The following is a 13,030-nucleotide window of genomic DNA, read 5'->3' as shown; positions in this document are numbered from 1 at the left end:
TATGTAAAATATATATATATAATTCATAAGGTGAAAATGTTACCATAAGCCAACATTAATTTATGCCTAAACAATGAAAAAGATTAATTAAATGTAAAATTCTCTCAATGTATTGTGATTATAAAATCTGTGGCAGTGGTTGGTAAGGGACTGAGTCTTCTCAGCTGCCATCTCTGGTTTATTGACTCATCCCAAACAACTTCCAGTGCACCTCATACAGGTGTTCCACTTTCATCTTTTATACTGTACAGTTTCTATTTTGAGATATGTTTAGATAAATTAGCATCATGGGTTACATAATTGCCTACAGTACTCAGTGGATTTATTTGCTATACAAGTTCATACCTAGTCTGCCATGTCACCTAGGTTTGATTGAGTACACTTTGTAACATTGACACACATGAACAACATCACCTCAGGGCGTGTCTCTCTGAAGGTATCCCTGTCATTAAATGAAACATGACTGTAGTTCTGTATCCATCCATCTACCTATCTATCTATCCAAATATTGATTAAATATGCAAGTCTATGTGGAACACTAATTGGTCATTTGGCATGTGAACTCAACCCCGGTGCATGTGGTAAGTTGCAGTCTTTGTCTCCAGGGAAAAGTTGGAAGTTGACTTTTGGATCAGGTATTTGACTAGAACCTTCAGAGACCTGTAGCAAGGACAGTTGTAGTGCTTTGCCAAGAGAGTGAAAGAGAAATTGGAGAAGGGGTGGCTATGTCATAAGGATAGTACAGAAAATGTCCCAGAATAGATGTAGGGCTGGGGAATGTAAGATTTGGGGGAGGAGGAGATCAGTAAGAAAGGAGCCTTGAATAAAATCTTTACAGCATGAAAAGAAAAAGAAGATGATATGGATGGATTAGACATGGTATTTGATAACATACAGTCAAAGAAAATTTCTGTGTTTCAACTAGACAAAAGTGTAGATTGGCATTTGCTTTTTTGATGGATAATTTAGAAGACTATATTGGGATACTATTTATCCAGATGGAGTACTTTCTGAGATCTGATGTGTGCTTTCTGACACTTTTTTCTTATCCCTTTCTTTACGTTGAAACATTCCTGACAGTCACTGCTATAGTCCAGCGCTCTTGAAGTTGACATATGCTGAGTGACAGATCCAAGATAAGAGTAAAATACATTTGAATGTGCCAATGAAAGAAAAATGGGAAAGGGATAAAATTACTGAGATATAAAGGTGTATCTTTAAAGCTCTTAGGAGGACAAATTGCTAATCAGGAATAGAACTGTATAGAGGCTTGATAAGTTTGAATGCAGAAACCCTTCTGGGATGGAAACTCTTTCTAATGTGCAGTGGTTTTATATGGTGTCTAATGAGATCCATTTGAAAGTGCTGGCTCCATTTGGTATGACAGAGAATTGTCAAGAGATTTTTCAGATGTCTGAATGAGCAGTAATAAGCTCAACAGGACCAGGGTGGGGTGTCCAATTGGCCAAGTAACATAAAAGCTATCTTTGGAAAGTTATCATCCACCATAGTGCTTTCTCTTGCCATTAATTTCTGACCAATGGAAGCCATCTACAAGAAAAATAACACTAGCCTGAACTGACTCAACAGATTAAATAGAATGGATTTGCAAAAAATAATCTAGAAATGTAGTATTGTCTATCAGTTTATAATCATCCAAACTCACAAATGCACATATGAGCTCACATTCACATCTAATCTCTCTCACACATGCTATTTATAAAGCAGATACAATCCCAAATCATCTTCCCTCACTCTCCTCACAAATAATATAAATATTATTTCATAAAGTTAATCTCTACTTTTTTTAAAAAAAAAGATATTAGTGTAGCCACGTGTAGCATTTGCCTTATGTAAATATTTTTCAGTCATCCTTTCTGGATGACTGAATCCTAAGCATATATTTTCCATGCCAATTCAGTAAGAATTCACCTCTGCATTTCTATGTATAGATGATTAATTTTAGGTGGTGCTGGGCCAGTGAGAAGATTATTACTTTGAACAAGAGAAGTATATGGGAGAAAGTGGGGGGATAGTAGCAGGGAAACCTAGAAGAGATGCTCAGTCTAAACCATTTAATTGTTCAGAGTGCCCCTCTTAGAAACTGACAACCTTCACTATTCAATGACTATTGGATCGTGTCTCTAATATATGTTTCATCATTCTGTAGAGTAGTCAATAAACTGCATCTAGGTGTAACTGGAAACACAGTTGCCCTAATATGCCCCTTGGCAGCTACAAAGACTTCCACTGAAGATGCAGATCTCAAGACTGTTGCATAACGATACTTCAAAAAGAAAAACAAACTACAACAACAAAAATCTCTTGATAAAGGGCTAGAAGACTGCAATCTTTAAATCCCATTTTCTGGAAAAGGGACAGGAAGCATTTCTCTCCTTTTCTATTTGTTCCTGCTTGAATCTTATTATTCTAAAATAAACAACCTTGCAAATTCTATATATATATATATATATATATATATATATAGAATACATATATATATATATATGTATGTATATGGCTAAGATTATTTTAATTGCTTCAGGACTGTGTTTCTGCATTCAGAATTTATCTATCAGATGTTATGTTTTGGAGATACAAATCCTGCAGGAGTCCAGGATTTCATTATATGATATTATGAATCCTGCTCTAGCAAAAGAATTAGATTTGCTCTTTGTCCTTCATTCCTGCTGTTAAGACCCTTTGAAAATTCCTGATTTGATAAGATTGTCTTTTAGGAACAAGTTTCTTTCTTATTATACCTGAGTTTATGTTAATGAGACTGAGGACATCGGTTGGGAATTGAGTCCCTAGAAAGAGGAAAACTCAACTGACAACTAACCAAGGACTTGAGGTTGAAGACTCTTCACCTTATTCCCTGAACTCTGAGAAGCTGGAAACGATGGAGATAGGGTTAGGCAAACCTTCAAACTATAGTCTTTTCTGTGCCTTCAGACTGGTGAATGTACCGAAAAGCTCCAGTACTGGAAGAGTAGTGTGCTCAGAAAGGTCAGAGAGATTCTATCTGCTGTCTCCTGTCCAAGCCTGTCCCTAGGCATCTCTCCTATTTGGGTATTTTTGAGCTGAGTCTTTCACTCTAGTCAGTTTTCAGAACTAAGGAGGCATGGTGGAGCATGAGACTCAGCTGAACAGAGGACAAGTAGTTCAGGATGTGTAATGGCGTGGGAAGGAAGAGGAGTCCTCAGGCATCCAGGACTTCAAGCTGGGGAATCATTTGACTCTAACACCTCAGCCTTTATTTCTTCAGAATAAGAAAGCGCTACATGAACACAAAACAATAACCACATTTAAGAAACGACATATCAATGCAACCCACTATGTAATATGGCCTCAATATTCAGATTTTCCCAATTATCTCCTTCATGTTATTTTTACAGGCTTCCCCCCATTTTAGACTCAATCAAGAGACACAAAACATGTGTTAAGCCTTACTTTCTTTTACTTTAGAGAAGTCAAGCAATTTCTTTTTTCAACTTTTAAGCCATTGATTAAAATATTTTGCAGAGCTGGGGCACCGGTGGCTCACCCCTGTCATCCTAGCTACTCAGGAGGCTGAGGATCGTGGTTCAAAGCCAGCCTGGGCAGAAAAGCCTGTGAAATTCTTATCTCCAATAAACCACCAGAAAACCAGAAGTGGTGCTCAAGTGGTAGAGCACTAGCCTTGAGCTGAAGAGCTGAGGAACAGCATTCAGGCCCAGAGTTCAAGCCCCAAGACCGACAAAAAAAATACATACATACATACATAAATACATACATATATATATATACACACATATACACATATATATTGCAGAATATCCCTCCAGCTGATAAGCTGTTCTTCTCCTCTTCTTGCATCTTCCCTCTCTTTTCTTCTCCCCTCTTACCGTCTCTTTGGCTCTGAAGCTTGCACTCTAGCACTTGAGCCAGCTCAAAAAATAAAGCTCCAGCTTTATTTTTGTTTTTGATAGTTAGAGATAAGACTCTCAAGGACTTTCCTGCCATGTTTGAATCTGAACCTCAGTCTTCAGTTCTCAGCATCCTGAGTAGTTAAGAAGAGCCACCTGGGCCTTGCCTTGGTTGTTTTTCTTATGATTTGTTTCAGTTAAATTTACCCCTCCCCAATCAATCCATGGATGATGCCTCTCCTAAGTAGAAACCAGTGTGATATCAAGTCATTTAACCTCTAACTCCTCCATCTACGAGGCTGAGCTTGTAGTTCTGAAAGCACAAACCCAGGTCCAGGTTCCTGGGCTGCCAGGTCTTAGCAAACACACTTGGCAAACCTGCCACAGAAATCAGAAGATAGCTAAGAATGATACCACTATGTTCAGACAGCTGAAATTATATTCAATCATTCATTCATGAATGGATGGCTTTTCTGTGAAATAGTTTCTGTTCATAACAGTGAAAAATTATTTTCCATATATTAAAGATTTCTACATGCAAGACTGCAGATTATATCTACATGGGAGTTTTGACTTATTACTCGATTATAGTATTCCCCAAATAGGGTAGGGAGTGCATCATTGAAAGATTAAATATATTAAATGTAGGATGGAAAAGCAGAAATCTCAAGTTTCTGGAGCAGCTACAATGTAAGTATATTATTTTAATTGGGTAACTGTGAACCTGGTTACTTTATTTTGGTAGTCCACATTGGTTTATTTAATCAAATGAATTTTATTTTGTTTTACTTTATTTTAGTATTGGTAATAGTTCGAAGTCAGGGCCTGGGCACTCTTGCTTAGCTATTTTGTTTAAGTCTAGCACTCAACCACTTGAGTCACACCTCCACTTCCAGGTTTTTGGTATTTATTTGGAAACAAAACAGTCACAAGTTTTTCTTTCCCAACTGCCTTTGAGCCATGATCTTAAAGTTTCAGTCTCCTAAATAGCTAGGGTCATGGGTGTGAGCCACCAGTGCCTGCCATAAGGTGATTTAGTTTTATTAATTAATTAATTAATTACTTTATATCAGTCATGGGGCTTGAACTCTGGGCCTGGTCACTGTCCCTCAGCCCTTCAGCTCAAGGCTAGTGCTCTACCACTTGAGCCACAGCACCACTTCCAGTTTTCTGGTGTTTAATTAGAGATAAGAGTCTCACAGACTTTCCTACCTGGGCTGGCTTTGAATCGTGATCCTTGATCTCACCCTCCGGAGTAGCTAGGATTATAGGCATGAACCCCCAGTGCCCGGCTCAGGGTGATTTATTTTTAAAATGAAAGGAATAGATAGATGTTTGCTAAGGGGTTTTCCTCTGATATGCAGTTGGTGATTAAATTATTAATATTTACAAATACAATTAAGATGAATTCATTGAAGGCAAATGTATTATAAGCTATTAAGGGAAACTAGGATGCTTGGAAACTTCTTTAATGTTTCTATTAGATATCACATTACAATCCATCCTTGTGGGCTGAACATTTCCCTTCCTGACTTGCCTCAGTTCACCAGTCATCATGATTCATTTGTCTACATATGGTTATATTTTATCTCACATATGCTTTCATTTGACCAACTTACTCTTCAGCTCTTTATCCTTACCACATTTAAAGTTTTCTTTTTGATGTTGCTGTCTTTGGCTGACATAAACATAGTTACTTGGTCATCCTATCTCAAGGTTACACAGAATCCCACAAGCATGGCCTCTAAGAGATTTGCTTGGCAAAAAAGTAGACCCCCCAGACCATACAATATTCCAATCTCTATATTCTTAATTGTCAAAATTAGAAATGATGTTGGGGACAAAGTAGGGCACACCTGTAATATCCACATGTGGGAGGCTGAGATAGAATAGCAAATTCCAGGTCAGCCTTATTCTGGACCCAGTGATAAACAAACAAAGAAAGAAGCAAACAACACTCAAGATGGAAAAATCACTCGCAATGGTACAATTTTGCATCTTAACTATGGTGTCATTTCTATTTCATGGTATATATGGGGTGTAGATGTATTAAAATACAGTGGATTTGATAATAAGCTTTTTTCAGTATGTTTATCTGATGAGCTTTATTCATTTACATACTTTCATGATACTGTAATACTATAAGTGGAAGACCAAATGAAGCAAATGAAGGCAGATTCTGGAGTTGAACTGTTTGCATTTGAATCCCAGCTTTTGTCGCTTATATGCAGGATAAGGCATTTAAACTTTCATGAGCCTCAGTCTGGCTGTCTATAGGAATGGAACAGTTTCTGGTAAGCGCCTCACAGGATGTATGATGATAAATCTGTTAACTTAGGTTACACCTGTTAGCATGTTGCTTGGCACATTGTATGTGCTAGCTATATATACATTAGCTGCTAGTATTCAATAGTAATTTCCATACTATCCACTGTCAGACATAATAGAATCCTGCTCATGCTCTTGTTCTTAAAGGATAATTCAAAGTATCATCTAACATGTAATGTTATCAAAGAATAATCTTACCCATGGAATTCCTTTCTATGATGATGATGATGATGATGATGATGATGATGATGACTACATATGTTGAGAGTTTGCTCTATGCCTGGCATTATTTTGAATAACTTTCACTATTTTTTCTTTGAAGTTTTATTTAGTATCCATTACTCAGAAAAGTTAACTATTTGCCAGAGGGATACTTATAGATTTTCTCTACATAGTAACATGGAAATGGTTGTCAGAATCAGATTTGGGCATTTTAATTCCAAAATCCTTTGCTTTTAATGGGATTGTGTATCTACAGAATATGCTGTGATGATTCCTGCCATCTCTTCAGTCCGTTTATAGACATGGACAGAGATCTTGGTCCATGCTGATGGCACAGACATGAGTGAGAAATAGACCCTACTATCAAAGAGATCAATACTTCGTGACAAGAATTCTGGAACAAAAACGGCAAAGTGTGAATGGAGTGTGTTGTAACAATGACATTCAGAAAGCACTCTAGAGTGCAAAGAGAGGGCCAGAGAGGACTGTCAAAGGAAGACTCTTGGGTAGGGTTAAGATAAGTAGCTATAAGGTGGGCATCTGAGGTAGGAGGGTGGAGGAGACATGTGGACTATAAAGTGAAAGGGATAACCAGTAATCCTTTGTCTGCTTTGTGTGAGGTGTTGGCCATTTGTCAATGAGAATTGTGGGTTCTTTGAAAATATCTAGCTAAGAAGAAAACCAGATCCAATTTGTTCGGCAAAGATCATTGCAAATAAATACTGGGGAGTGATTTTTTTAGCATGTCTCTAAATTAACGAATGTTCTTTTTTGGCATCTATCTGTGTTAAGCCTCTCTTGTTTTTGTGAACTTATACTATGCATTCAGTAGGCATTATAAGGCAACTATTGTTTTTCATATAATTTCTTAAGAATATAGCATGTATTTAATCCCATTATCTCTCATATCATCTCTCATATTTTTATTATTGTTCCCAATTTATAGCTAAGGAAACTGGAGGCTCAAGAACAATACCTGTCACAAACTTGCCCAACAATAACAGCCCTAATAAGAAACCTAAACATGAATCTTTATCCCTAAGTGTGTACCACATCAACATCCTTCCCTATCTCTCAGTATTCTGCATGTAGTCCTGTCTCAGCATTCCCCTGTGCACCAATCATTCTTCTGTGGTACTTACCCAGGGACATTGTCCTGTATTCTTTGATAATAAACGTTCTTGTGTCTTGGCAGTTATGTGACCTGTAGCAAGTAGAGAGAAGTCTTCCCTTCATCCTTTGAGAAAGGCTTTTCTCTGATGAGGGTGAATAGTGTGAAATTAAAGTCCCTTTCAGGTCCCTTTACTTTTTCCTAGTCAATATTTTCTTCTTTGGGACACATCCATTTGGTGTCTACAAGCTATCCTGTCAGCATTAAGGAGTCTGTTGAGGACATAACCCAACTTGCTGTGAAGTGTTTCAACTCTCACTGAAAGAATGTATGGACAGCTAGCCCTCAATGATCAGTCCCTTCTGGGATTGTCTCAGAAGTACAGATGTTTTCTGCCTAATGTCCTGACTCTTTTCTTTGGTGGCCAATGTCCTAAGTCAGAGTCAAGAGCTGTAAATTGAAAGCTTTTCCATCACAATAGAACAGAGCTCCAGAGAATCACCTGATCTTTTCCAGACTCCTTGGGGTGGCAACTGAGATTGTCCTTGAACTTTTCTCATAGGTTAATACTTCTTCTGCTCAATGCTGCCTTACCTCCTTTGCATTCCCTTCGAATATAGTAATCTCTAACACTCTCTAGTAAATCTTTTACAAGCAGAAAATCTATTCTAAAGTCTGCTTCTTGGTGAAGCCCCAAAAGGACTGAAATGGTCTCTAGTGGCTATTTGGGGTTGCTGAACTATCTGCCTAGACTAAATCTAGATATTTTGTGAAATTAGCAATAGACATCTTACAAAGTATAAACTTTTAGCAGCTAGTACAGATCAACATACTTTGAACCTGTTCATTTATCCATCACTATATTCTTTTAAACCAGATTGTGATGTCTTTCAGAAGGTCCCTTATATACTTTGGTCACCAATTGCGTCACCCTCTAGGTTTACAAGAGGGAAGCAAACATAATCGGTACCCAATGAATACATGTGATGTAAATAAATGGAATGTACATCTATTTCAATACCTGACATTCATGGTCATGCTCTAGCACACTGAGCTGTATCTTCAGTGCAGAATTTTATACATGGAGAATTTTCTAAATCATATTTTTGCTTTTACTGAAAATGTACTAAGAAAATGAGAAAAGATCACATGTCACTTTTAATTGTTTTCAAAAAAGCAGAGTCAGTCCTAAATTCAAAGTGAGTATTTCCATCTTTCAAAAGGAATTCTAGTGATACTAGCATGAGGTGACTTTTTCATCAAATGGAGGATTATAGTATGTATGTATACATATATATGTGTGTGTATGTATACATATATTATATATAAAGTGCTTATATATATACATACACATATGCATCCATATACATGAAACCTATCCATCCCTACATGTTCAAATTGTTTCTAAATTCTGTGTGAATTCATGAGAATTCTTGTTTGTTCTAGCTACCTGAAAGCAAAGAATTAGTTTCAATATTTATTTCTTTGCACTAGAATATTTCCCTTCTTCTCAACAGGTATTCTCTTCTGTTTCTTATACATTAGTTGTACTTTAGAAGTGTTTTAGTATGAACAAGGTTTTCTGGGAGGTATTTTTGTATTTCATACTTTGGTGTAACAATATACGCAATACTAAAAGAGTTCCACTATTTATCTGCTAGATGATTTAGATGATGTAGATTGTTCCTGATCTTCAATCTTCAAAAAAACCCTGATATATTAGGCACTATATCCACTCTACAGAGAGAGCAAGTTAGAGCTGTGTCCAAAGCAAGACAGCTAAGTGAGTAGGGTAGTTAAGATTCAGAATCATAACTCCTTGACCACAAGGTTGTATTGTACCCTAGATAGCATAGGACAAATAAACAGACAACCAGCAATCTCTGAGAACACTATTACTGTTTATAATTCCTTGCCAAATGATCATTATTATTATGATAATTGCTATGGCTTAAATATGGCTTGTACCTGAAGAATTCAGTTAGAAGCTTGTTCGGCAGTGTGGCAATATTGAGGGGGAGGGGGCAAAAGTTCTCAGCCTTAAGTATGTAGGTATAGGAATATAAAACTGACCAGTGCAAGAACAAGATTATATCTCTTAATTAACCCAGTGTTATATTAGAAAAATCATTTAACAAAGATTTAATAAAAGAATATAGGCAGTGTTTATTTTGCAACTAGATCTTCTTTCCTAAGGACCTAATCATACTGGCCTCCTTCTTAAATAACAATTAGGAAATAATCCATACTTGATCATTTAAGCTTTAAGAAAGCTGAGAATGCCTAGCTAGAAAGCTAAGCATTAAAAGACTTTTCTAGGACTGGGAAGGTGGGAAGGTGGGAAGGTGGCTCAGTGGTAGAGTGCTTGCCTTGCATGCATGAGGCCCTGGGTTCGATTCCTCAGCACCACATAAGCAGAAAAAGCTGGAAGTGATGCTGTGGCTCAAGTGGCAGAGCACTAGCCTTGAGCTGAAGAGCTATGGGACAGCGCCCAGGCCCAGAACTCAGGCCCCAGGACTGGCCAAAAAAAAAAAAAAAGACTTTTCTAACCTGGGCACCAGTGGCTCATACCTGTAATCCTAGATATTCAGGGCAGGAAAGTTCATGAGAGTCTTATCTTTAATTAATCACAAGAATAGCTGGCAGTAGAGCTTTGCTCAAATGGTAGAGCCATTTGAGCAAATACAATCAGGAGCCCAGGCCCTGAGTTCAAGCCCTAAAACCAGGGGGAAAAAAAGACTTGTCTAATCCAGACCCGATCTCCTGAAAACTAGTGAAAATTGAAATAATTCATAGGTCATGATAAAAGACTAAAAGTAGTCAGATTTGGAAAGTGGTGATGCTCTGATTTAAAAGAGGAACTGGCCTTGCGGGAGGCAATGAACTCGCTGTGTTGATGCGTTTCTTTAAGAGCAATTAGATGGCTTTCTAGGTGGACATCACCTCTGTGTGTTTATAACAATCAAGATCAGGAGACTGAGTTGAGGGTGAGTAGAACATTATGGTGGCAGAGTGATATCTTTCAGTTATTGTCTCCCCCAGAAATATCAAATGGAACATCTGTCCACACACCAATCTACTACCTTCATGGCAGCTAAGAAAACTAGGGGAAAAATCATAGTAGAAGAAGTCAGCATGATAATAAAATAATCCTTGAAGATAACAGAAAGGAAAGAATTGACTGCATCACTCCTCCCCAGTTTCAAGCAACTCAGCTTGGAGAGGAAAGTCTGCTTGCAGAGGGAAGGAGAGGGAATTAGCTCCAGATTATACACTTGGCCTGAAATCCTAGAAGCCCAGAAGCAGAGGTAAGGTTGGGAGTGGGAGGTTTGTTTGTGTTATATAGCCAGAACTCATCTCCAAGCAAAACAAAAGCAAGCAATCAACAAAAAGATTTGCCTTGTTATTTCCTTGTAGAAGTGCCAGAGCTTAAGAGACCCAGAAGTACCTCAATCAATTTTACCCAATTTATTAATGACATCATATTTCAACCACATAGAGAGCACTTTTAAATAAAATGTTCTACATGGTCACTGGTATAACACAGTTCTGTTTTCTTTTGCTTTTATTGCTTATATCTCCTTCCAATCTCTTTCAGTAAAGAACTGGGGATTCTTATATTTGAAGTAGTTTTAAGAACAGTCATCTGAAGAACACAAGATCTTAATAAATATCATTTGAAGAGAAGATACTAAAGTTCAGCTGCTGCTCCCAAGAGTACAATGTAACCTAGCTTTATTTGATAAAGAATTATTCACACAGATCAAAGCCATAATGGAAGAGCACATAATGGAAGAAACACTGGATGAGAGAAGAAAGTAATATTTTACAAAGAGATATTAAATAGATGAAAAAGGCTAAAAAATAGGGAAGGAGGAAATTTAGATGGGAAAACGAAGGAAGATAGTTTTCAGTACATAGGAAACTAGAATTTCCCTATATGTGTCTATTTGTGAAGTGTGTAGAATTTTCCTCTTTTTTCATACCAGAATGAAGCAAAGAGAAATCAAGTGATTTTTTTTATAGGAGTTCCTGAGCTCATGTATGGTGCCCATAGGCTTTGACCCCAAACAAAACAATCTGGCTTCATGTATTCCCAATCATACAAGCATCTGACACTCGTGCAACAATAACTGGAGCTCTGAGATCTAGATGTGTGTGTATACATATTTAGGCACTTGTATATATTTGTATCTGCATATATATGTATATGTGTGTACACACACACACACACACACATACATCCAGGCTATCTGATTACACACACACATGTGTGTGTGTACATATAGAGATAGATAGAAATATCTATAGACATTTCTCTCTCTCTCTCTCTCTATATATATATGTATATATTTATATATATATATATAGAGAGAGAGAGAGTGGAGTTTGAAATCAGGACTTGTGTTTGTGTGCTAAACAGACACTGTATCTATTCAGCTATGCTCACAACATAGCGAGGATGTGATAGGAAGTTAAACTGACTTATGAGCACTTGCTAGATTTTTTCCATACATTATCTTTAATTCCTAGCAAAGCTCTAAAAAGTAGCTAGGCTTACTCCTGGTTTGTTTCTCAAAACAATGGAGAATACTGAAAAGAGAATGGCTTTGTGCAAGGTCATCCAAGAATAAACTGGAGCTTCACTTAACTTAGACCCAGTCAGTTTCAAAGCTTAACACCCTACCTTCCCTTGACTTTTGGGTTATCTATTATCATTGAGACACACAGTAAAAAAAAGATGAATAAATAAATAAAGGAAGAAGTAGCAAAAGAGGGGAGAGTTAAACATATTCATCTCGTTAAGCAAAAGAGAAAGATAAGAACATAAGAAGACAGTCAATTGAATGGAATAGTTATTCTCTCAGGATATATTATAGGCCTCATACCGTGTTTCAGTAAATAAACTTTCTGACAGAGTTCTTGTTTTGATGATTGTATAATGACTGCATGATTGTAGATGTAAAAATATTGAGTCATGCAAAGCTGGATATGGAGGTATCCAAAGGAAAGCTAACTGAGATATATGTGTATGGGTGTATTTTTTTTACTAGGTGTGAAGGTATCATCCAAAGTGAAGCTATCTGATGTGTGTATGTATGAGTTTGTGTGTGTGTGTATGTGTGTGTGTATATTTATTCAATTTTTACTAGCAAGTCTTAGGGTTGGTACTTAAATCCATCATGCTTCACCATGACTTCAAATCTAGAGCAAAAGACATACAAACAACTTTACTTTATTGATGCATTCTAGGATCTCAGTCCTAGAATCTAATTTACATGTGTTGATGATTACAATTGGATCAGAAGACAAACATTATCAATCCACTCATTCATATATTCAATAATCATGCATATGGCTATTTTCTTTTTTATTTTTTTTAGTGTATAAATACTGCACAGAGGCATTACAGTCACATGAGTAAGGTCATGAGTACATTTCCTATTGAGCATTGTCACCT

This window comes from Dipodomys spectabilis, unplaced genomic scaffold (genome assembly GCF_019054845.1).
Source record: "Dipodomys spectabilis isolate Male_0828 unplaced genomic scaffold, ASM1905484v1 ptg000003l, whole genome shotgun sequence".
Taxonomy (NCBI): domain Eukaryota; kingdom Metazoa; phylum Chordata; class Mammalia; order Rodentia; family Heteromyidae; genus Dipodomys; species Dipodomys spectabilis.
Note: the sequence above shows the minus strand (reverse complement) of the source record.